We start from the raw sequence: 24,708 nt of genomic DNA, 5'->3' as shown, positions 1-24,708 counted from the left end.
CCAGATGCAATAGATGATTTCACAGCTCATGTGAACAGCACATTGAGAAATCTGGATACAGATATACAAAGAAATTTTTTAAGGTTAAACTACGACCTGTTGAGTCGCTGTATGAGCAAAAATATCTCAAATTCTACATACATTGCAGATCCAATGCTATTTTCCCCTGCCCTAAATAGGTATGTCCGCCCCCCCTGCCCAGTTAGATATTACTCCCCCACCAAGCACCCCAAGCACCAGCACCACCTTGTATAATGCTCTGCTGGATGCAGCAGATGAGTCGCCCCAATATACAGAGATGTACATTTTTTCTTGCTTTTAATATCACCAAATGTTATGATTTCTAATAGGTACTTGCTGCATGGGATAGGGTGGTGATGACGCCATTTGGACAAGGTCACTACGCACATGGCACAAGTAGACATTGCTGGAAGCCGGCGCCACAATGTGTACTTGTGCCATGTGTGTATTGGCCTGTTCAAACTGGCGTCTGACCCACCCTATCACATACAGCCATCTACCTATTGGGATTCATAAAATTTGGTGATATTTAATTTGGTTGTTTTTTTGTCTTGCTTTTAATTTCACCAAATGTTATGAATTCTAATAGGTGCTTGCTGCATGGGATAGGGTGGTGATGACGTCATTTGGACATGGTCACTACACACATGGCACAAGTACACATTGCTGGAAGCCGGGGCCACAATGTATACTTGTGCCATATGTGTATTGGCCTGTTCAAACTGGCGTCTGACCCACCCTATCACATACAGCCGGCTACCTATTGGGATTCATAAAATTTGGTGATAATGTTCATTTGTAAAATTGTTATAAAAAAAAGGATATTGCACACAGTTTAGTGCACAATTTCAGTTGCCTGCAGGTCAGTGCACATTGTACTAAAAGAAGGCAATTTTTTGCTTTATGTTGAGTAAAAAATAAAAATAAAAATTTTTCTTTGCACAAGAAACCAATGTGTGGTGTTTTTTTTAACTTACCTTGCAATAGTGGTACTGTAGCACTTTTACGATGGCTTTGCAGGTCTCCGGAATGATGACGCCCAAGGACTGAGGTGAGATGAGTGTCCCAAACTTTAGGTCTTCCAGTGACCTTCCTGTAGCCAGGTACCTTAGGGTAGCCACCAGTCTGTCTTCAGCAGGGATTGCCCTCCGCCACCTTGTGTCCTGTCTCTGGATGTGGGGGGTCACCAGATGCAGCAATTCTTGGAAGCTGGCATCATCCATGCGCAGGTAGTTCCGATAGTCGTCCGGGTTGTTCTCCTTGATCTCCATCAGCAGGGACATGTGAGAACGGGTATCCCTTTGTAGCAGCCACTCCTTGGTCCAGCATGCTCTCGTCCTTCTTCGCTGGGCCCTCTTCCTAATCTCCCGGACCCCAGCTTCAGCGACCAACACTCTATACTGATAGGGACGCGTCAGTACAGAATTCAGGAACAGGATAGAATACAGGTAGGTAGCACACACTTGCAGGTAGAATAAACTTTGTAAAAGGCAAGCCAAATACAAAGAGCACAGTAGCAATGTACAGGATTCAGGAGGAATACACCTAGCCTCATCTAGTAGCAGAGCAGAATGTACACAGAGTTTAAAGGGTGCCTGCTTTTTATACTCGCTAGATAGCCCCTCCCATTGTTATGGCTATTTAAATTTCCCTCCAATAGTCAAGAGCCTGCTTTATTTTTTTTTTCAACTCACGATTTGTTATGGCCAATCTCACGATGCATACGATCCGATAGATCGTGAGATCGTAAGACAGATTGGGTGTCTTTTTTCCAAAATCGTGATCACGACAACAATGGAACTCCCGTGAAAGTTCATGAGGAAATTGGCCATAAAATCGTATCGTGAGGACATCGGTATGTGTGTGGGCACCTTAACACTTACAGTATTTGATGGAGTTCTGTCTGTGAGAGAGGGCCCAGTGCTCCTAACTTTATTATATAAGTTGGTCCTCCTGCAGCTGCTCCTGAATTAGCAAGACACTGGTGCCAGGTATGTATGTGATGATCATGCAGCACTGGCCAGAGTGTTCATTAAGGAATGAGTCATCACACACTGCAGAGCTGGGTGTGACGACTGATTCATAGAACTCTCCACCTAGCAGCCTCTGCTGCCATGGGTGATACATTAGCAATTAACTCTGCCTGCTGTCGGCCGGGCCCCTCAGCTGTATGGGCCTGGTACAGGAGTGCAGGCTGTCCTCCCCTGATGGCGGCCCTGACCAGGACTAAGGTTGATACATGTCGCCTCCTCAGACTGGTATAAAACTGTCCTTAGTGTTGCATATGTTTATATTATTGCTAATTTTTATATCAATAAATGTGTGAATTTTACACTTTCCGGGTGGAATGTACTAAGCATCGCATTAGTGATGCGGTACATCCCCCTGAGTTCGGGTACATACAGTACCACGGTTCATTACCGCGGTATGTACCAAGAATTTCTCAAAGGACAGCTCTCCCGTCATGATTTAAATAAAGTTTATTAGTTTATGTGATTCAGTGGGTAGAAATTTCTAAAACCCAAGTCATAGAGAGTGAGTTGCAGAATTGAGCATGCAATAAGTCTTCACCCTGTAGCTACAAACCCACCCTCCATTATACAGTACTAGCTGGGCCGGCTCCATCCTCCCTTTTCTGGCTTGCTGTCGGGCTGATAGACTTTGCTGCGGGGCCGGCTGCCATGTGATCAGAGCTCAGCTCCAATCAGCAGCATTCCCCGTTCGGGTTTCAGCAGCAGCTTCTGCGCATGTGCAGAAGCTCTCTATGAGGAGGTAAAATGGCGAGGGGAAGCTGCTGTGTATTCCCATGGCTCCGACTGCAGCAAACAGCTTGGCCCCGCCCCTCCCCTATGTCAGGGGCAGCACTCAGCATTTCAGCAACAGGGGAGGAGAAGGAGGTAAGAGATGACTTTAGACTGTCACCGGCAGTGATAAAAACTGATACCATCTCATTTAGATCATCCACTCAAATGTACTTGTAACTTGTACTTGTAATTTTTACCTTTAAACTGTATATTACAGTATATATATTAGGGGTGAGCGGGTTCGGATTTCTGAAATCCGAACCCCCCCGAGCCCCCCCGATCCGAGTCCGATCCGAGTCAGGCTCGACTTTTCCCGCCTGACTCGGATCTGACATCGAGGCAAAACGTCATCATCCCGCCTTCCGAGTCTCGCGGGTTTTGGATCCTATATAAGGTACCCGCGTCGGCGCCATTTTCTCACTCGGCTGTGGACAGTGAAGAGGGAGGGTGGGAGTTAGTGCTGTGTAGTGTAGTGTAGTGTAGTGCTGCTGTTGTCCACTACTTCAAAGTCCATAGGGGCTGGCTGTGTTGTGCTGTGCTGCTGTTGTTAATAGGGGCTGTGTCCACTACTTCAAAGTCCATAGGGGCTGGCTGGACTGTGTTGTGCAGTCAGTTCCAAAGTCCTGTGCAGTGTCCCAGTCCTAAAGGGGTGCTGTAGTGTTGTCCAGGGGGTGCTCTGTCCATCAGGGGTGCTCCCCCCAAGTGCTAAAAAAATAATATATTCTCTGTGTTTGTGAATTGTGTGCGCAGTAGCCGCACGTGCATCAACAAAGTAGTGCCAAGCGTGCGCCTGTGTCATAAGTAAAGGGCCGGCTGGCTTGACCGTTAAGGGTGCTGTAACCCCCGAAAGTACACTCCAGTCCAAACCAAAAAAAAAATTATTTTCTGTGTTTGTGAATTGTGTGCGCAGTAGCCGCACGTGCATCAACAAAGTAGTGCCAAGCGTGCGCCTGTGTCATAAGTAAAGGGCCGGCTGGCTTGACCGTTAAGGGTGCTGTAACCCCCGAAAGTACACTCCAGTCCAAACCTAAAAAAAAATTATTTTCTGTGTTTGTGAATTGTGTGCGCAGTAGCCGCACGTGCATCAACAAAGTAGTGCCAAGCGTGCGCCTGTGTCATAAGTAAAGGGCCGGCTGGCTTGACCGTTAAAGGGTGCTGTAACCCCCGAAAGTACACTCCAGTCCAAACCAAAAAAAAATTATTTTCTGTGTTTGTGAATTGTGTGCGCAGTAGCCGCACGTGCATCAACAAAGTAGTGCCAAGCGTGCGCCTGTGTCATAAGTAAAGGGCCGGCTGGCTTGACCGTTAAGGGTGCTGTAACCCCCGAAAGTACACTCCAGTCCAAACCTAAAAAAAAATTATTTTCTGTGTTTGTGAATTGTGTGCGCAGTAGCCGCACGTGCATCAACAAAGTAGTGCCAAGAGTGCCCCTGTGTCATAAGTAAAGGGCCGGCTGGCTTGACCGTTAAAGGGTGCTGTAACCCCCGAAAGTACACTCCAGTCCAAACCAAAAAAAAATTATTTTCTGTGTTTGTGAATTGTGTGCGCAGTAGCCGCACGTGCATCAACAAAGTAGTGCCAAGCGTGCGCCTGTGTCATAAGTAAAGGGCCGGCTGGCTTGACCGTTAAAGGGTGCTGTAACCCCTGAAAGTACACTCCAGTCCAAACCAAAAAAAAATTATTTTCTGTGTTTGTGAATTGTGTGCGCAGTAGCCGCACGTGCATCAACAAAGTAGTGTCAAGCGTTCGCCTGTGTCATAAGTAAAGGGCCGGCTGGCTTGACCGTTAAGGGTGCTGTAACCCCCGAAAGTACACTCCAGTCCAAACCAAAAAAAAAATTATTTTCTGTGTTTGTGAATTGTGTGCGCAGTAGCCGCACGTGCATCAACAAAGTAGTGCCAAGCGTGCGCCTGTGTCATAAGTAAAGGGCCGGCTGGCTTGACCGTTAAGGGTGCTGTAACCCCCGAAAGTACACTCCAGTCCAAACCAAAAAAAAAATTATTTTCTGTGTTTGTGAATTGTGTGCGCAGTAGCCGCACGTGCATCAACAAAGTAGTGCCAAGCGTGCGCCTGTGTCATAAGTAAAGGGCCGGCTGGCTTGACCGTTAAGGGTGCTGTAACCCCCGAAAGTACACTCCAGTCCAAACCTAAAAAAAAATTATTTTCTGTGTTTGTGAATTGTGTGCGCAGTAGCCGCACGTGCATCAACAAAGTAGTGCCAAGCGTGCGCCTGTGTCATAAGTAAAGGGCCGGCTGGCTTGACCGTTAAAGGGTGCTGTAACCCCCGAAAGTACACTCCAGTCCAAACCAAAAAAAAATTATTTTCTGTGTTTGTGAATTGTGTGCGCAGTAGCCGCACGTGCATCAACAAAGTAGTGCCAAGCGTGCGCCTGTGTCATAAGTAAAGGGCCGGCTGGCTTGACCGTTAAAGGGTGCTGTAACCCCCAAAGTACACTCCAGTCCAAACCAAAAAAAAATTATTTTCTGTGTTTGTGAATTGTGTGCGCAGTAGCCGCACGTGCATCAACAAAGTAGTGCCAAGAGTGCGCCTGTGTCATAAGTAAAGGGCCGGCTGGCTTGACCGTTAAAGGGTGCTGTAACCCAGAAAGTACACTCCAGTCCGAACCAAAAAAAAATTTATTTTCTGTGTTTAGCCGCACGTATATATCAAATCGATATAACATAAATGGAGGACCAAACTTTCTCCGATAAAAATAAAATAGAGAAAGATCAAGAACCACTTCCTCCTAGTGCTGAAGCTGCTGCCACTAGTCATGACATAGACGATAACATGCCATCAACGTCGTCTGCCAAGGCCGATGCCCAATGTCATAGTAGAGGGCACATACAATCCCAAATGGCAAAGTTCAGGAAAATGACCTTGAAAAAGACATTTAAATCAGCTGAAGAGAAACGTAAACTTGCCAATATGCCATTTACGACACGGAGTGGCAAGGAACGGCTAAGGTCGATCCCTAGTATGTTCATGACTAGTGGTTCAGCTTCACATGACGATGGAAGCACTCCTCCCACTAAAAAAATCAAAAGAGTTAAGCTGGCAAAAGCACAGCGAAGAACTGTGCTTTCTAAGAAGATATCACAAATCCCCAAAGAGAGTCCAAGTGTGGTGGTGGTTGCGATGCCTGACCTTCCCAGCACTGGACGGGAAGAGGTGGCTCTTTCCACCATTTGCACGCCCCCTGCAAGTGCTGAAAGGAGCACCCACAGTCCACTTGCTGATATGCAAATTGAAGATGTCACTGTTGAAGTACAACAGGATGAGGATACTGGTGTAGCTGGCGCTGAGGAGGAAGTTGGCGAGGAGGATTCTGATGGTGATGTGGTTTGTTTAAATCAGGCTCCGGGGGAGACAGTTGTTGTCCGTGGGATGGAAAAGCCCATCACGGTCATGCCTGGGCAGAAGACCAAACATTCCACCTCTTTGGTCTGGCAATATTTCTATCCAAATCCGGACAACAACTGTCTTGCCATATGTACCATATGTAAAGGTGAAATAAGTAGGGGTAGGGACGTCAACCACCTAGGAACATCCTCCCTTATACGGCACCTGCAGCGCGTTCATAAAAAGTTACTGTCAAGTTCAGAAACTTTGGTTCAGACCGTAAGCAGTCCAGGGACACCTAAATCCCGTTGTCCTGTTGTATCCAAGCGCCTGCAAACCACACCGTCAACTCCCTCCTCGTCAATTTCCTCCTTAGTCAGGATCGGAAGTAGTCCTGCAGGCCATATCACTGGCATGACTGACTCTCCTATCCGGGATTCCTCCGGAGGATCCTGCATTGCTACGCCTACTGCTGCCGCTGCTGCTGTTGCTGCTGCTGCTGGGAGTCGTTCATCATCCCAGAGAGGAAGTAGGAACACCACTACTTTTACTAAACAATTGACCCTCCAACAGTCCTTAGCGAGGAGGATGAAGTACGACAGCAGTCATCCTGAAGCAAAACGTATAACTGAGGCCTTGACTGCTATGTTGGTGTTAGACGTGCGTCCGGTATCCGCCATTAGTGCAGTGGGATTTAGACAATTGATGGAGGTAGTGTGTCCCCGGTTCCAAATCCCGTCTAGATTCCACTTCACTAGGCAGGCGATACCGAGACTGTACAGAAACGTCAGAAAAAGTGTCCTCAGTGTCCTGAAAAATGCCGTTGTACACAATGTCCACTTAACCACGGACATGTGGACAAGTGGAACAGGGCAGACTAAGGACTATATGACTGTGACAGCCCACTGGGTAGATGTATCACCTTACGCAGCAACAGCAGCAGCGTCACCAGTAGCAGCATCTCAGAAACGCCAGCTCGTTACAAGGCAGGCTACGCTGTGTATCACCGGTTTCAGTAAGAGGCACACCGCCGACAACCTCTTAGAGAAACTGAGGGAAATCATCGCCCAGTGGCTTACCCCACTTAGACTCTCCTGGGGATTTGTGATATCTGACAACGCCACCAATATTGTGCGGGCATTACATCTGGGCAAATTCCAGCACGTCCCATGTTTTGCTCACACAATAAACTTGGTGGTGCAGAATTTTCTGAAAAGCGACAGGGGCGTGCAGGAGACGCTTTGGGTGGCCCGAAAAATTTCTGGCCACTTTCGCCATTCAGCGACTGCGTGCCGAAGACTGGAGCGCCAGCAAACACTCTTGAACCTGCCCCGCCATCACCTGAAGCAAGAGGTTGTGACGCGGTGGAACTCAACCCTCTATATGCTTCAGAGGATGGAGGAGCAGCAAAAGGCCATACAAGCCTATACATCCACCTATGACATAGGCAAAGGAGGGGGTATGCACCTGACTCAAGCGCAGTGGAGAATGATTTCCGTGTTGTGCAAGGTTCTTCAGCCCTTCGAACTTGCCACACGTGAAGTCAGTTCAGACACTGCCAGCTTGAGTCAGGTCATTCCCCTCATCAGGCTTTTGCAGAAGCAGCTGGAGAAAGTGAAGGAGGAGCTAAGACGGAGCGATTCCGCTCGGCATGTGGGACTTGTGGATGAAGCCCTTCATTCGCTTTGCCAGGATTCCAGGGTGGTCAATCTGTTGAAATCAGACCACTACATTTTGGCCACCGTGCTCGATCCTAGGTTTAAAGCCTATGTGGTGTCTCTCTTTCCGGCCGACACAAGCCTGCAGAGGTGCAAAGACCTGCTGGTGAACACACTGTCAGCTGAAGCGGAACGTGACACGTCAACGGCTCCTTCTTCATTTTCTCCCGCAACTGGGGCTGCCAGGAAAAAACTTAGGTATCCTAAGCAACCCGCTGGCGGTGATGCAGGGCAGGCAGGACCAAGTTTGGACATCTGGTCCGGACTGAAGGACCTGGCAACAATTTCTGACATGTCTACTGTCACTGCATATGATACTGTCACCATTGACAGAATGGTGGAGGATTACATCGGTGACAGCATCCAAGTAGGCATGTCAGACAGTCCATACCTGTACTGGCAGGAAAAAGAGGCAATTTGGAGGCCCCTGTACAAACTGGCTCTATTTTACCTGAGTTGCCCCCCCTCCAGTGTGTACTCCGAAAGAGTGTTTAGTGCAGCCGGGAACCTTGTCAGCGAAAGGCGTAGGAGGTTGCTTCCACAGAATGTGGAGAAGATGATGTTCATCAAAATGAATTATCAGCTCTTCCAGGGAGACCAGCCTCCAGAAGGTACAGAGGGACCTGTGGTGGTGGATTCAAGTGGGGACGAGTTAATACTTTGTGAGGATGAGGATGTACACACTGAAGAGGGTGAGGAATCGGTGGATGAGGAGGATGAGGATGACATCTTGCCTCCGTAGAGCCAGTTTGTGCAGGGACACATTAATTGCCAGCTTGTTTTGTGGGGGCCCAAACGAACCAATCATTTCAGCCACAGTTGTGTGGCAGACCCTGGCGCTGAAATGATTGATTTGTTAAAGTGTGCATGTCCTGTTTATACAACATAAGGGTGGGTGGGAGGGCCCAAGGACAATTCCATCTTGCATTTCTTTTTTTTCTTTGCATTATGTACAGTTTGGGGCCTAGTTTTTCTAACTGCCATCCTGTCTGCAACTGCAGTGTCACTCCTAGATGGGTCACGTGTTTGTGCCGCCCACTCGTGTCGCTTAGCATAGTCATCCAGCTACCTCAGTGCAACCTTTTGGACATAAAAACACTATTGTGAGGTGTGAGGTGTTCAGAATAGACAGGAAATGAGTGGAAATTAAGGTTAGTGAGGTTAATAATAGCATAGGAGTAGAGAAACCAACAAATTCTGTGATTTTAGTTGTTTTTATGCTTTTTAAAAAAAAAATACAGATCCAAAACACAAAACCCAGAACCCAAAACACGGAAGGGTGGTTTTGGCAAAACCAATCCAGATCCAAAACACGAAGAAAGATCCAGATCCAAAACCAAAACACAAAACACGAAAAGTGGCCGGTGCACACCCCTAATATATATATATATATATATACATATATATATATATACATACAGTCAGGTCCATAAATATTGGGACATTGACAGAATTTTCATATTTTGTCTTCTATTCACCACCACAGTGGCTTTGAAATGAAACAAACAAGATGTGATTTAACTGCAGACTTTCAGATTTAATTTGAGGGTAATTACATCCAAATCAGGTGAACGGTGTAGGAATTACAACGGTTTCTATATGTGCCTCCCACTTTTTAAGGGGCCAAAAGTAATGGGACAAACTAAACAATCCTAAATCTAACTTTCACTTTTTAATACTTTGTTGCAAATCCTTTGCAGGCAATTACAGCCTGAAGTCTGGAACGCATAGACATCACCAGACGCCAGGGCCATCTCATCCATTGGGCTTGTTGGGCAGTTGCCCAAGGGCCCAAAGCTTGTAAGGACCCACCAACCTGTCCAACTGCAGCCGCGGCCAGTTGGTAAATTTGTGATATTTTTATAAGATGGCTGCCAGTGCACTGTATTCTGATCTAACCTCCTCCACTCCCCCCCCGTGACGAGTACTCACCTCAGTCCCAGTTTCACTGCATCTGCCAGCTTCAGACCAGCCAGACAGAGTCTCTCTGCATGTGTGGGAGGTCTGATGAGGGTTTAATTGTATTGACCATTTTAATTTTTTTTCCCGTGAATGGGTGAGTAGGTGCCCCAGTGCATTGCTTTGCCCAGGGCCCACACTGCTGTTAAGACAACCCTGCCAGACGCTGGGTTTCATCCCTGGTGATGCTCTGCCAGACCTCTACTGCAAATCTCTTCAGTTCCTGCTTGTTCTTGGAGCATTTTCCCTTCAGTTTTGTCTTCATCAAGTGAAATGCATGCTCAATCGGATTCAGGTCAGGGGATTGACTTGGCCATTGCATAACATTCCACTTTTTAGCCTTAAAAAACTCTTTGTTTGCATTTGCAGTATGCTTCGGGTCATTGTCCACCTGCACTGTGAAGCGCCATCCAATGAGTTCTGAAGCATTTGTCTGAATATGAGCATATAATATTGCCCAAAACACTTCAGAATTCATTCCGCTGCTTTTGTCAGCAGTCACATCATCAATAAATACAAGGGAACCAGTTCCATTGGCAGCCATACATGCCCACACCACGACACTACCACCACCATGCTTCACTGATGAGGTGGTATGTTTTGGATCATGAGCAGTTCCTTTCCTTCTCTTCTCTTCCCATCACTCTGGTACAAGTTGATCTTTGTCTCATCTGTCCATAGAATGTTGTTCCAGAACTGTAATGGCTTTTTTAGATGTTGTTTGGCAAACTCTAATCTGGTCTTCCTGTTTTTGTGGCTCACCAATGGTTTACATCTTGTGGTGAACCCTCTATTTTCACTCTTGTGAAGTCTTCTCTTGATTGTTGATTTTGACACATATACATCTACCTCCTGGAGAGTGTTCTTGATTTGGCCAACTGTTGTGAAGGGGTTTTTCTTCACCAGGGATATAATTCTTCTGTCATCCACCACAGTTATTTTCCGTGGTCTTCCGGGTCTTTTGGTGTTGCTGAGCTCTCTAGTACGTTCTTTCTTTTTAAGAATGTTCCAAACAGTTGATTTGGCCACACCTAATGTTTTTGCTATCTCTCTGATGGGTTTGTTTTGTTTTTTCAGCCTAATGATGACTTGCTTCACTGATAGTGACAGCTCTTTGGATCTCTTATTGAGAGTTGACAGCAACTGATTCCAAATGCAAATGTCACACCTAGAATCAACTCCAGACCTTTTACCTGATTAATTGATAATGAAATAACGAGGGAATAGCCCACACCTGTCCATGAAATAGTTTTTCAGTTGATAGTCCCATTACTTTTAGCCCCTTAAAAAGTGGGAGGCACATATTGAAACTGTTGTAATTCCTACACCGTTCACCAGATTTTGATGTAATTACCCTCAAATTAAATCTGAAAGTCTGCAGTTAAAGCACATCTTGTTTGTTTCATTTCAAAACCATTGTGATGGTGAATGGAGGCCAAAATCTGAAAATTCTGTCAATGTCCCAATATTTATGGACCTGACTGTATATATATATATATATATATATATATTAGGGGTGAGCGGGTTCGGATTTCTGAAATCCGAATCCCCCCGAGCCCCCCCCGATCCGAGGCCGATCCGAGTAAGGCTCGACTTTTCCCGCCTGACTCGGATCTGAAATCGAGGCAAAATGTCATCATCCCGCCTTCCGGGTCTCGCGGGTTTTGGATTCTATATAAAGTACCCGCGTCAGCGCCATTTTCTCACTCGGCTGTGGACAGTGAAGAGGGAGGATGGGATTAGGGCTGGCTGTGTAGTGTAGTGTAGTGTTGTGCTGTGCTGTGCTGCTGTTGTCCATAGGGGCTGTGTCCACTCCTCCAAAGTCCATATGGGCTGGCTGTGTTGTGCTGTGCTGCTGTTGTCAATAGGGGCTGTGTCCACTCCTCCAAAGTCCATAGGGGCTGGCTGTGTTGTGCTGTGCTGCTGTTGTCAATAGGGGCTGTGTCCACTCCTCCAAAGTCCATAGGGGCTGGCTGTGTTGTGCTGTGCTGCTGTTGTCCATAGGGGCTGTGTCCACTCCTCCAAAGACCATAGGGGCTGGCTGGACTGTGTTGTGCAGTCAGTTGTCCATAGGGGCTGTGTCCACTCCAAAGTCCTGTGCAGTGTCCCAGTCCTAAAGGGGTGCTGTAGTGTTGTCCAGGGGGTGCTCTGTCCATCAGGGGTGCTCCCCCCAAGTGCAAAAAAAAATATTTTTCTGTGTTTGTGAATTGTGTGCGCAGTAGCCGCACGTGCATCAACAAAAATACTGCCAAGCGTGCGCCTGTGTCATAAGTAAAGGGCTGGCTGGCTTGACCATTAAAGGGTGCTGTAACCCCCAAAGTGCACTCCAAACAAAATAAAAAAATATTTTCTGTGTTTGTGAATTGTGTGCACTGTGGCTGCACGTGCATCAACAAAGGAGCAGCGCCCAGCATGCGCCTGTGTCCCATAAGTAAAGGGCCAGCTGGCTTGTCCATTAAAGGGTGCTGTAACCCCCAAAGGGCACTCCAAACAAAATAAAAAAATATATTTTTTTGTGTTTGTGAATTGTGTGCGCAGTAGCCGCACGTGCATCAACAAAGTAGTGCCAAGCGTGCGCCTGTGTCTTAGGTAAAGGACCTGCTGGCTTCACCGTTAAAGGGTGCTGTAACCCCCAAAGTGCACTCCAAAAAAAATAAAAAAATATATTATTTTGTGTTTGTGAATTGTGTGCGCAGTAGCCGCACGTGCATCAACAAAGTAGTGCCAAGCGTGCGCCTGTGTCATAGGTAAAGGGCCGGCTGGCTTGACCGTTAAAGGGTGCTGTAACCCCCAAAGTGCACTCCAAACAAAATAAAAAAATATTTTCTGTGTTTGTGAATTGTGTGCACTGTGGCTGCACATGCATCAACAAAGGAGCAGCGCCAAGTGTGCGCCTGTGTCCCATAAGTAAAGGGCCGGCTGGCTTGTCCGTTAAAGGGTGCTGTGATCCCCAAAGGGCACTCCAAACAAAATAAAAAAATATTTTCTGTGTTTGTGAATTGTGTGCACTGTGGCTGCACGTGCATCAACAAAGGAGCAGTGCCAAACGTGCGCCTGTGTTCCATAAGTAAAGGGCTGGCTGGCTTGTCTGTTAAAGGGTGCTGTAACCCCCAAAGGGCACTCCAAACAAAATAAAACAATATTTCCTGTGTTTGTGAATTGTGTGCACTGTGGCCGCACGTGCATCAACAAAGGAGCAGCACCAAGCGTGCGCCTGTGTCCCATAAGTAAAGGGCCGGCTGGCTCATTTCTTAAAGGGTGGTGTAACCCACAAAGTGAACTAGTCTCCAACAAAAATAAAAAATTATTTTCTGTGTTTGTGTGCGCCTTAGCCGCACGTATATATCAATATAACAATAAAACCAAACTTTCTCCGATAAAAATAAAATATGGAAAGATCAAGAACCACTTCCTCCTAGTGCTGTTACTGCTGCTGGGAGTTGTTCATCATCCCAGAGAGAAAGTAGGAACACCACTACTTTTACTAAACAATTGACCCTCCAACAGTCCTTAGCGAGGAGGATGAAGTACGACAGCAGTCATCCTGAAGCAAAACGTATAACTGAGGCCTTGACTGCTATGTTGGTGTTAGATGTGCGTCCGGTATCCACCATTAGTGCAGTGGGATTTAGACAATTGATGGAGGTAGTGTGTCCCCGGTTCCAAATCCCGTGTAGATTCCACCTGCATCCTCAAAGCAGCAGCGACAAGCGTGCGTCTGTCTGTTAAAGGGTGGTGTAACCCTCAAAGTGCGCTCCACAAAAAATAAAAAAATCTTTTTTTTTTCTGTCTTTGTGAATTGTGTGGGCTGTAGCCGCACCTGCATCCTCAAAGCAGCAGCGACAAGCGTGCGTCTGTCTGTTAAAGGGTGGTGTAACCCTCAAAGTGCTCTCCACAAACAATAAAAAAATTCTTTTTTTTCTGTCTTTGTGAATTGTGTGGGCTGTAGCCGCACCTGCATCCTCAAAGCAGCAGCACCAAGCGTGCGTCTGTCTGTTAAAGGGTGGTGTAACCCCCAAAGTGCACTCCAACCAAAATAAAATAATATTTTTTTCTGTGTTTGTGTGTGAAATGTATGCGGAGTAGCCGCACCTGCATCCTCAAAGCAGCAGCGACAAGCGTGCGTCTGTCTGTTAAAGGGTGGTGTAACCCTCAAAGTGCGCTCCACAAAAAATAAAAAATTCTTTATTTTCTGTCTTTGTGAATTGTGTGCGATGTAGCTGCACGTGCATCAACACAGTAGCAGTGCCAAGCGTGCGCCTGTGTCATAAGTCAAGGGCCGGTTTGGACATCTGGTCTGGACTGAAGGACGTGCCAACAATTTCTGACACGTCTACTTTCACTGCTTACGATACTGTCCTCAAAGCAGCAGCAACAAGCGTGCATCTGTCTGTTAAAGGGCGGTGTTACCCCCAAAGTGCGCTCCAACAAATTCAAATAATCTTCTTTTTTTCTGTGTTTGTGTGTGAAATGTATGCGCAGTAGCCACACCTGCATCCTCAAAGCAGCAGCGACAAGTGTGCATCTGTCTGTTAAAGGGGGGTGTAACCCTCAAAGTGCGCTCCACAAAAAATAAAAAATTCTTCTTTTTTTTCTGTCTTTGTGAATTGTGTGGGCTGTAGCCGCACCAGCATCCTTAAAGCAGCAGCGAAAAGCGTGCGTCTGTCTGTTAAAGGGTGGTGTAACCCTCAAAGTGCGCTCCACAAACAATAAAAAAATTCTTTTTTTTTCTGTCTTTGTGAATTGTGTGGGCTGTAGCCGCACCAGCATCCTTAAAGCAGCAGCGAAAAGCATGCGTCTGTCTGTTAAAGGGTGGTGTAACCCTGAAAGTGCGCTCCACAAACAATAAAAAAATTCTTTTTTTTTCTGTCTTCGCGAATTGTGTGGGCTGTAGCCGCACCTGCATCCTCAAAGCAGCAGCGAAAAGCGTGCGTCTGTCTGTTAAAGGGTGGTGTAACCCTCAAAGTGCTCTCCACAAACAATAAAAAAATTCTTTTTTTTCTGTCTTTGTGAATTGTGTGGGCTGTAGCCGCACCTGCATCCTCAAAGCAGCAGCACCAAGCGTGCGTCTGTCTGTTAAAGGGTGGTGTAACCCCCAAAGTGCACTCCAACCAAAATAAAATAATATTTTTTTCTGTGTTTGTGTGTGAAATGTATGCGGAGTAGCCGCACCTGCATCCTCAAAGCAGCAGCGACAAGCGTGCGTCTGTCTGTTAAAGGGTGGTGTAACCCTCAAAGTGCGCTCCACAAAAAATAAAAAATTCTTTATTTTCTGTCTTTGTGAATTGTGTGCGATGTAGCTGCACGTGCATCAACACAGTAGCAGTGCCAAGCGTGCGCCTGTGTCATAAGTCAAGGGCCGGTTTGGACATCTGGTCTGGACTGAAGGACGTGCCAACAATTTCTGACACGTCTACTTTCACTGCTTACGATACTGTCCTCAAAGCAGCAGCAACAAGCGTGCATCTGTCTGTTAAAGGGCGGTGTTACCCCCAAAGTGCGCTCCAACAAATTCAAATAATCTTCTTTTTTTCTGTGTTTGTGTGTGAAATGTATGCACAGTAGCCACACCTGCATCCTCAAAGCAGCAGCGACAAGTGTGCATCTGTCTGTTAAAGGGGGTCCACAAAAAATAAAAAATTCTTCTTTTTTTTCTGTCTTTGTGAATTGTGTGGGCTGTAGCATCCTTAAAGCATCCTTAAAGCAGCAGCGAAAAGCGTGCGTCTGTCTGTTAAAGGGTGGTGTAACCCTCAAAGTGCGCTCCACAAACAATAAAAAAATTCTTTTTTTTTCTGTCTTTGTGAATTGTGTGGGCTGTAGCCGCACCAGCATCCTTAAAGCAGCAGCGAAAAGCATGCGTCTGTCTGTTAAAGGGTGGTGTAACCCTGAAAGTGCGCTCCACAAACAATAAAAAAATTCTTTTTTTTTCTGTCTTCGCGAATTGTGTGGGCTGTAGCCGCACCTGCATCCTCAAAGCAGCAGCGACAAGCGTGAGTCTGTCTGCTAAAGGGTGGTGTAACCCTCAAAGTGCGCTCCACAAACAATAAAAAAATTCTTTTTTTTCTGTCTTTGTGAATTGTGTGGGCTGTAGCCACACCTGCATCCTCAAAGCAGCAGCACCAAGCATGCGTCTGTCTGTTAAAGGGTGGTGTAACCCCCAAAGTGCACTCCAACAAATTAAAATAATCTTCTTTTTTTCTGTGTTTGTGTGTGAAATGTATGCGCAGTAGCCGCACCTGCATCCTCAAAGCAGCAGCGACAAGTGTGCATCTGTCTGTTAAAGGGCGGTGTAAGTGTGCTCCCTAAAAAATAAAAAATTATTCTTTTTTTTTCTGCCTTTGTGAATTGTGTGGGCTGTAGCTGCACCTGCATCCTCAAAGCAGCAGCGAAAAGCGTGCGTCTGTCTGTTAAAGGGTGGTGTAACCCTCAAAGTGCGCTCAACAAACAATAAAAAAATTCTTTTTTTTCTGTCTTTGTGAATTGTGTGGGCTGTAGCCGAACCTGCTTCCTGAAAGCAGCAGCGACAAGCGTGCGTCTGTCTGTTAAAGGGTGGTGTAACCCTCAAAGTGCGCTCCACAAACAATAAAAAAATTCTTCTTTTTTTTTCTGTCTTTGTGAATTGTGTGGGCTGTAGCCGCACCTGCATCCTCAAAGCAGCAGCGCCAAGCGTGTGTCTGTCTGTTAAAGGGTGGTGTAACCCTCAAAGTGCGCTCCACAAACAATAAAAAACTTCTTTTTTTTTCTGTCTTTGTGAATTGTGTGGGCTGTAGCCGCACCAGCATCCTTAAAGCAGCAGCGAAAAGCGTGCGTCTGTCTGTTAAAGGGTGGTGTAACCCTCAAAGTGCGCTCCACAAACAATAAAAAAATTCTTTTTTTATCTGTGTTTGTGAATTGTGTGGGCTGTAGCCACACCTGCATCCTCAAAGCAGCAGCACCAAGCATGCGTCTGTCTGTTAAAGGGTGGTGTAACCCCCAAAGTGCGCTCCAACAAATTAAAATAATCTTCTTTTTTTCTGTGTTTGTGTGTGAAATGTATGCGCAGTAGCCGCACCTGCATCCTCAAAGCAGCAGCGACAAGTGTGCATCTGTCTGTTAAAGGGGGGTGTAACCCTCAAAGTGCGCTCCACAAAAAATAAAAAATTCTTCTTTTTTTTCTGTCTTTGTGAATTGTGTGGGCTGTAGCCGCACCAGCATCCTTAAAGCAGCAGCGAAAAGCGTGCGTCTGTCTGTTAAAGGGTGGTGTAACCCTCAAAGTGCGCTCCACAAACAATAAAAAAATTCTTTTTTTTTCTGTCTTTGTGAATTGTGTGGGCTGTAGCCGCACCAGCATCCTTAAAGCAGCAGTGAAAAGCGTGCGTCTGTCTGTTAAAGGGTGGTGTAACCCTCAAAGTGCGCTCCACAAACAATAAAAAAATTCCTTTTTCTTCTGTCTTCGCGAATTGTGTGGGCTGTAGCCGCACCTGCATCCTCAAAGCAGCAGCGACAAGCATGAGTCTGTCTGCTAAAGGGTGGTGTAACCCTCAAAGTGCGCTCCACAAACAATAAAAAAATTCCTTTTTCTTCTGTCTTTGTGAATTGTGTGGGCTGTAGCCACACCTGCATCCTCAAAGCAGCAGCACCAAGCATGCGTCTGTCTGTTAAAGGGTGGTGTAACCCCCAAAGTGCGCTCCAACCAAAATAAAATAATCTTTTTTTCTGTGTTTGTGTGTGAAATGTATGCGCAGTAGCCGCACCTGCATCCTCAAAGCAGCAGAGACAAGCGTGCATCTGTCTGTTAAAGGGTGGTGTAAGTGCGCTCCCCAAAAAATAAAAAATTCTTCTTTTTTTTTCTGCCTTTGTGAATTGTGTGGGCTGTAGCTGCACCTGCATCCTCAAAGCAGCAGCGAAAAGCGTGCGTCTGTCTGTTAAAGGGTGGTGTAACCCTCAAAGTGCGCTCCACAAACAATAAAAAAATTCTTTTTTTTCTGTCTTTGTGAATTGTGTGGGCTGTAGCCAAACCTGCTTCCTGAAAGCAGCAGCGACAAGCGTGCGTCTGTCTGTTAAAGGGTGGTGTAACCCTCAAAGTGCGCTCCACAAACAATAAAAAAATTCTTCTTTTTTTTTCTCTTTGTGAATTGTGTGGGCTGTAGCCGCACCTGCATCCTCAAAGCAGCAGCGCCAAGCGTGTGTCTGTCTGTTAAAGGGTGGTGTAACCCTCAAAGTGCGCTCCACAAACAATAAAAAACTTCTTTTTTTTTCTGTCTTTGTGAATTGTGTGGGCTGTAGCCACACCTGCATCCTCAAAGCAGCAGCGACAAGCATGCATCTGTCTGTTAAAGGATTACATCGGTGACAGCAACCAAGTAGGCATGTCAGACAGTCTGTACCTGTACTGGCAGGAAAAAGAGGCAATTTGGAGGCCCCTGTACAAACTGGCTCTATTTTAACTGAGTTGCCCCACCTCCAGTGTGTACTCTGAAAAAGTGTTTAGTGCAGCCGGGAACCTTGTCAGCGAAAGGCGTAGGAGGTTGCTTCCACAAAATGTGGAGAAGATGATGTTCATAAAAATGAATTATCAGCTCTTCCAGGGAGACCAGCCTCCAGAACGTACAGAGGGACCTGTGGTTGTGGATTCCAGCGGGGACGAATTAATACTCTGTGAGGATGAGGATGTACACAACACTGAAGAGGGTGAGGAATCAGTGGATGAGGAGGATGAGGATGACATCTTGCCTCCGTAGAGCCAGTTTGTGCAGGGACAGATTAATTGCCAGCTTGTTTTGTGGGGGCCCAAACGAACCAATCATTTCAGCCACAGTCGTGTGGCAGACCCTGGTGCTGAAATGATTGGTTTGTTAAAGTGTGCATGTCCTGTTTATACAACATAAGGGTGGGTGGGAGGGCCCAAGGACAATTCCATCTTGCACCTCTTTTTTTTCTTTGCATTATGTACTGTTTGGGGCCTCGTTTTTCAAACTGCCATCCTGTCTGCCGCTGTAGTGTCACTCCTAGATGGACCACGTGTTTGTGTCGCCCACTCGTGTCGCTTAGCATCCAGCTACCTCGGTGCAACCTTTTGGACATAAAAACACTATTGTGAGGTGTGAGGTGTTCAGAATAGACTGGAAATTAGTGGAAATTAAGGTTATTGAGGTTAATAATAGGATAGGAGCAGAAAAACCCACAAATTCTGTGATTTTAGCTGTGTTTATGCTTTTTTTTAAAAAAAAATACAGATCCAAAACACAAAACCCAGAACCCAAAACACGGAAGGGTGGTTTTGGCAAAACCAATCCAGATCCAAAACACGAAGAAAGATCCAGATCCAAAACACAAAACACGAAAAGTGGCCGGTGCACACCCCTAATATATATATATATATATATATATATATATATATATATATATATATATATCTCATCACGAAGATATATATATATATATATATATATATATATATATATTCTTAAATGTACATCTAACTTTACTCACTGTCACTGTATACAGTATATGAGTCAGGTACATTGTGAAATTATATAAACAGTATATATGTAGTTTTGTGGATTTTTTTTTAATATGTACAGTGCAACAGTATAAATTACTACATTGATGAGATGGAGTGAAGTATATATATATATATATATATGTATAAAAGTATATACACACACATACACACTATATGCAGTGTTAGAAATATATATCTATAATATTTTTAATAGAAAGAGAGAGACATGGGGGATGCGCTGGAGAACGCAGGTAGGCTATTGATGGAGAGACGCAGGTAGGATAGCGATAGAGAACGCAGGTAGGATAGCGCTGGAGAACGCAGGTAGGATAGCGCTGGAGAGACGCAGGTAGGATAACGCTGGAGAGACGCAGGTAGGATAGCGCTGGAGAGATGCAGGTAGGATAGCGATAGAGAATGCAGGTAGGATAGCGCTGGAGAACGCAGGTAGGATAGCGCTGGAGAGACACTTAGGATAGCGCTGGAAAACGCAGGTAGGATAGCACTGGAGAACGCAGGTAGGATAGCGCTGGAAAACGCAGGTAGGATAGCGCTGGAAAACGCAGGTAGGATAGCGCTGGAGGACCAGGTAGGATAGCGCTGGAGAGTTGCAGAGAGGATAGCGCTGGAGAGACAGAGGATGAGGGTGTAGAGATGCAGAAGGGGATGAGGCTGGAGAGACAGAGGGTATGAGACTGGAGACTATTCATAACAGGTAGATTTAGAAGTATTTGGCTAGGGCAGAGTAATCTTTCTGAAGACACTTACCCTAAAGAAACTTATTACTGATACAAATGGTACCAAGTGGGCGCTAATGTGGTGGCCAATGTGTTTTATTTTTTCTTGTGCAAGTTTTTCCTCTGCACATGCGTTTGAGTTGCACTGCTTATTCTTCCCCATGGTGCCAATGGTGATTATACAGAGTTTCAGTAAAGATTCAGTCGTACAGTACACACAAGTATATTAGAAACGTTTTTGGCATTCCTGGTGATTGCTGATAGTGATTGCGTACAAAGACACTGACTTGGTCACATTGGACTGATGGTCTGCACCTAGCATAGGGCTGTGCAAGTTTCAATTATGCAGCCAATGGTGGAGTCTAAAGAGGCACAAAGCATGATTGCAGCACCTGTAGACACTGTGCAACAGGGAAGGGCTTTGTAGCAGCATTAGCATAAAGTTGCAGACGCAACTGCAGCCAAGAAAGGCTGCGACTGTATCCAACTCAAAATCAGGCCCTATGAGAATGGAGATCCGGCCCCCATCAACAGACCTCGCCTTCATTAGGGCTGCTTCCAGAGTACCAGGGGCGGATTGGGATGGAAAACCAGCCCGGGAAATTTTTGGAAGCAGCTCTGGGGACGGGGTATGTTGAGAGAGCGGGGTCTATTGATGGGATGGGATGGGATTCTCTCTCCTTATAGGGCCTGATTCTGAGTTGGATGCAGTTGCAGCTAATACTAACTCCTTGCATGGTGCACAGCCATGTGTCTGAATGTGCAAGGATTGAGTATACCCACTTTTAGCATCTACAGATGCTGTTATACATCTTGGTGCGTCTTTAGACGCTATCATCAGTCCCACCAATCACAGTATGAGCGATTCAGCATCTGTTTACGAAAGCACTTTCAGCAACACTTTGTTAACCCCAATAACACGCCCATACTCTGCTACATTTGCGTCTGATTAGCCAACTGCCTCACTGACAGCAGCACATCACCGCCTTACTGACAGCAACACATCGCCGCCTTACTGACAGCAGCACATCACCTCCTCACTGACAGCAGCACATCACCTCCTCACTGACAGCAGCACATCACCTCCTCACTGACAGCAGCACATTACCTCCTCACTGACAGAAGCACATCACCTCCTCACTGACAGCAGCACATCACCTCCTCACTGACAGCAGCACATCACCGCCTCACTGACAGCAGCACATCACCGCCTTACTGACAGCAGCACATCGCCGCCTCACTGACAGCAGCACATCACCTCCTCACTGTCGCCAGCACATCGCCGGCTCACTGACAGCAGCACATCGCCGGCTCACTGAAAAGCAGTACTTCATAAAAGATAAACATATGCAGTGCTGCTTTTCCAGTGTCTCTATTTAATTATAAGCCTTCATGACACGTTGTGTTCGTCTCCTGTGAAGACCTTAGTGATGTCCTAGAGTGCAGCCCATCCACCTGCTCTATAAATATACATACATAATATGTATATGTGTATATAAATGTGTATATATATATATATATATATATATATTATAATATAATAGCCAAAACAAACAGGTAGCGGCACTCCCGGACTTAGATAATGTTAAATAGAATTTATTTCATGCCAAATAGCCGACGTTTCAGGGCCATGGAAGACCCTTCTCTCAAGGCTGGCAATATAACATACATATGTTGTATTGCCAGCCTTGAGAAAAGGGTCTTCCATGGCCCTGAAACGTTGGCTATTTCGCATTAAATAAGTTCTATTTAACATTATGTAAGTCCGGGAGTGCCCCTGCCTGTTTGTTTTGGCTGTTGGAATTTTACAGATGGCACCCTGGCATATGGAATCCATCTACATTGAGTGCCGGTTCTAATTTGGACCGTGTATATATATATATATATATATATATATATATCATGTATAATATATATCTCTATAGCCATATCTATATGTACAGTCAGGTCCATAAATATTGGGACATTGACAGATTTTTCAGATTTTTGCCTCTATTCACCACCACAATGGTTTTGAAATGAAACAAACAAGATGTGCTTTAACTGCAGACTTTCAGATTTAATTTGAGGGTAATTACATCCAAATCAGGTGAATGGTGTAGAAATTACAACGGTTTCAATATGTGCCTCCCACTTTTTAAGGGGCCAAAAGTAATGGGACTATCAACTCAAAAGCTATTTCATGGACAGGTGTGGGCTATTCCCTCGTTATTTCATTATCAATTAAGCAGGTAAAAGGTCTGGAGTTGATTCTAGGTGTGACATTTGCATTTGGAATCAGTTGATGTCGAATATGAGATCCAAGAGCTGTCACTATCAGTGAAGCAAGCCATCATTAGGCTGAAAAATCAAAACAAACCCATCCAAGAGATAGCAAAAACATTAGGTGTGGCCAAATCAACTGTTTGGAACATTCTTAAAAAGAAAGAACGCACCGGAGAGCTCAGCAACACCAAAAGACCCGGAAGACCACGGAAAACAACTGTGGTGGATGACAGAAGAATTATTTCCCTGGTGAAGAAAAGCCCCTTCACAACAGTTGGCCAAATCAAGAACACTCTCCAGGAGGTAGGTGTATATGTGTCAAAGTCAACAATCAAGAGTAAACTTCACAAGAGTGAATATAGAGGGGTTCACCACAAGATGTAAACCATTGGTGAGCCACAAAAACAGGAAGACCAGATTAGAGTTTGCCAAACAACATCTAAAAAAGCCATTACAGTTCTGGAACAACATCCTATGGACAGATGAGACAAAGATCAACTTGTACCAGAGTGATGGGAAGAGAAGAGTACGGAGAAGGAAAGGAACTGCTCATGATCCAAAACATACCTCCTCATCAGTGAAGCATGGTGGTGATAGTGTCATGGCGTGGGCATGTATGGCTGCCAATGGAACTGGTTCCCTTGTATTTATTGATGATGTGACTGCTGACAAAAGCAGCAGAATGAATTATGAAGTGTTTCGGGCAATATTATATGCTCATATTCAGTCAAATGCTTCAGAACTCATTGGATGGCGCTTCACAGTGCAGATGAACAATGACCCGAAGCATACTGCAAAAGCAACCAAAGAGAACTACAAAACTACATATATACTGTTTATATAATTTCACAATGTACCTGACTCATATACTGTATACAGTGACAGTGAGTAAAGTTAGATGTACATTTAAGAATATATATATATATATATATATATATATATCTTCGTGATGAGATATATATATATATATATATTAGGGGTGTGCACCGGCCACTTTTCGTGTTTTGTGTTTTGGATCTGGATCTTTCTTCGTGTTTTGGATCTGGATTGGTTTTGCCAAAACCACCCTTCCGTGTTTTGGGTTCTGGGTTTTGTGTTTTGGATCTGTATTTTTTTTTTAAAAAAAAGCATAAAAACAGCTAAAATCACAGAATTTGTGGGTTTTTCTGCTCCTATCCTATTATTAACCTCAATAACCTTAATTTCCACTAATTTCCAGTCTATTCTGAACACCTCACACCTCACAATAGTGTTTTTATGTCCAAAAGGTTGCACCGAGGTAGCTGGATGCTAAGCGACACGAGTGGGCGACACAAACACGTGGTCCATCTAGGAGTGACACTACAGCGGCAGACAGGATGGCAGTTTGAAAAACGAGGCCCCAAACAGTACATAATGCAAAGAAAAAAAAGAGGTGCAAGATGGAATTGTCCTTGGGCCCTCCCACCCACCCTTATGTTGTATAAACAGGACATGCACACTTTAACAAACCAATCATTTCAGCACCAGGGTCTGCCACACGACTGTGGCTGAAATGATTGGTTCGTTTGGGCCCCCACAAAACAAGCTGGCAATTAATCTGTCCCTGCACAAACTGGCTCTACGGAGGCAAGATGTCATCCTCATCCTCCTCATCCACTGATTCCTCACCCTCTTCAGTGTTGTGTACATCCTCATCCTCACAGAGTATTAATTCGTCCCCGCTGGAATCCACAACCACAGGTCCCTCTGTACGTTCTGGAGGCTGGTCTCCCTGGAAGAGCTGATAATTCATTTTTATGAACATCATCTTCTCCACATTTTGTGGAAGCAACCTCCTACGCCTTTCGCTGACAAGGTTCCCGGCTGCACTAAACACTTTTTCAGAGTACACACTGGAGGTGGGGCAACTCAGTTAAAATAGAGCCAGTTTGTACAGGGGCCTCCAAATTGCCTCTTTTTCCTGCCAGTACAGGTATGGACTGTCTGACATGCCTACTTGGATGCTGTCACCATTGTAATCCTCCACCATTCTGTCAATGGTGACAGTATCATATGCAGTGACAGTAGACATGTCAGAAATTGTTGCCAGGTCCTTCAGTCCGGACCAGATGTCCAAACTTGGTCCTGCCTGCCCTGCATCACCGCCAGCGGGTTGCTTAGGATACCTAAGTTTTTTCCTGGCAGCCCCTGTTGCAGGAGAAAATGAAGAAGGAGCTGTTGACGTGTCACGTTCTGCTTCAGCTGACAGTGTGCTCACCAGCAGGTCTTTGCACCTCTGCAGGCTTGTGTCGGCTGGAAAGAAAGACACCACATAGGCTTTAAACCTAGGATCGAGCACGGTGGCCAAAATGTAGTGGTCTGATTTCAACAGATTGACCACCCTGGAATCCTGGCA

The 24,708-nt window shown here is 45.6% G+C and overlaps 1 pseudogene; it reads right to left on the bottom strand.

Annotated features, from left to right (window-relative positions):
• The window catches only part of LOC148519736 (uncharacterized), an 86,071-nt pseudogene that overhangs the window by 5,316 nt on the left and 56,047 nt on the right, over positions 1-24,708 (bottom strand).

The sequence above is a fragment of the Taudactylus pleione genome, unplaced genomic scaffold (genome assembly GCF_031769625.1).
Source record: "Taudactylus pleione unplaced genomic scaffold, aTauple2 ptg000184l, whole genome shotgun sequence".
Classification (NCBI taxonomy): domain Eukaryota; kingdom Metazoa; phylum Chordata; class Amphibia; order Anura; family Myobatrachidae; genus Taudactylus; species Taudactylus pleione.
Note: the sequence above shows the minus strand (reverse complement) of the source record. Positions and strands in the feature narration are given on the sequence as shown.